Below are 1,427 nucleotides of genomic sequence, written 5' to 3'. Positions count from 1 at the left end.
AGGCTTAGTACAGGGTGCTGTAGACACTGCTAGACACCTCTCCTTCATTTCTCCCATGACCCTGTAGGGCGGCTCTGCTATCACCCCCATTTGCAAGTTGAGCAACTTGCCCAGGGTCACCCAATAAGTGGCAGGCAGTGGAGATTTGAACCCAGGCAGCCTGGACCCTGACACAGAGGGTCCAGTCCTACACATGGCATTTGCATCAACTCCTGTGTTGGTCAGCAGCCTCCAGACCTCAGCTTCCCAGATGTGACGTAGCTTTGCCTGGACCACCCACCAGCCTGCTGACTCCTGCCAGAAGCGGTAGCCTCACAAGTTGCCTGAGTTTCTTTGGCACAGCAGCCGCCAAAGCTGGCCTCCCAGACCTCACAGAAGCGGGGGTGGAGTCCAGGGATAAGTGAGGACAGGAGCCAGGCCTGTAAGGTCCAGAGCCTGGGCCACCATCCTCCCACCTGTGCCTGGCCCTCACCTGGGAAACAGGGAACCTGAGGGTCTGGAGAGGGTCCCCAACACCACTGATACACAGGACTGGTTTATTTACAAAATCCACCTTCCTTAAAACAGGTGTTCTAACAGGGGTCTCTCCCCAGCTGGAAGTGTTGCCCTGGGTCAACTGGGTGCTACACGGGGACCCCTGCCAGGGACCCTGTCCCTCTGGAGTTGTCATGTCCAGATCTTGGCCAAGTTGGAAAACTCCAGGTATTGGGGGTGAGTGGAGCGGGGATAGACAATCTTATTGTGTTCCAACTGAAGGGGTCTTTGTAAAAATAAGTCTTCATATAGCCCAGGGTCCCTGGGCAGTTCAGTTAACGTATAAAAAGTAGGTGCTCTGTGCCGTCAATAGCTACTCTCCGGTTCAGGGAAACTTCCAGAGTGTTGGTGCCTCAGCCCCAGCCCAGTGGAGAGCTTCAGGGGCGGGGCGGTCAGGGTCCGAGGAAGCTGCCCCCGACGGCGAGTTCGGGACGGGACCCATTTCCACACCGGCACGTGGTCAGGCGGGACGGCCTGGGTCGAGTGGGAGGGCGGGGTCCCGGGTCGGTCGTGGCGTGGCCCGCCATGCAGCAGGGATGAGGGCCGTCCACCATGCTGGCTCCCAGATGGCGAGCGCGCTCCCCGCTTGGCGTCCAAGGCTAGGCTGCTGGGAGGGAAGGGGGGACAGGAACGCGCATTAGTACGGGATCCGGCCCCAATCTCCCGCAAGCGAAGGCGGCGGTTTCGTTTGCTTGGCTGATTTTGGAACTCGAGTCCGTGGGTGCCTCGGCTTCGGTCTGAAGCCCGAAACAGGGCGGGGGGTGGGGTAGCGCTCCGAGCAGCAGTGAGTCAGGGCTCCGCACCCGTCGACTCATTTCTGCCACCCGGCCGGGGAGCGCGATTTGCAATGCAAAGTCACCCCGCCTCACAGCACCCTAATCTGCCCCGGGATC

The 1,427-nt window shown here is 60.0% G+C and overlaps 1 protein-coding gene across 2 annotated transcripts in view; it reads right to left on the bottom strand.

Moving 5' to 3' along the window:
- Positions 1 to 537: 537 nt before the first annotated feature.
- Positions 538 to 1,427, bottom strand: part of ASCL2 (achaete-scute family bHLH transcription factor 2) — a 2,200-nt gene continuing 1,310 nt past the window's right edge. The window contains exon 2 of one of the 2 annotated variants that reach the window (XM_019667326.1): positions 538 to 1,141. The gene's annotated coding sequence lies outside the window, so the exon portion shown is untranslated. The remainder of the gene's footprint in view (positions 1,142 to 1,427) is intronic. The other variant, XM_019667327.1, reaches the window with a different exon arrangement.

Source organism: Hipposideros armiger, unplaced genomic scaffold (assembly GCF_001890085.2).
Source record: "Hipposideros armiger isolate ML-2016 unplaced genomic scaffold, ASM189008v1 scaffold_494, whole genome shotgun sequence".
NCBI lineage: Eukaryota > Metazoa > Chordata > Mammalia > Chiroptera > Hipposideridae > Hipposideros > Hipposideros armiger.
Note: the sequence above shows the minus strand (reverse complement) of the source record. Positions and strands in the feature narration are given on the sequence as shown.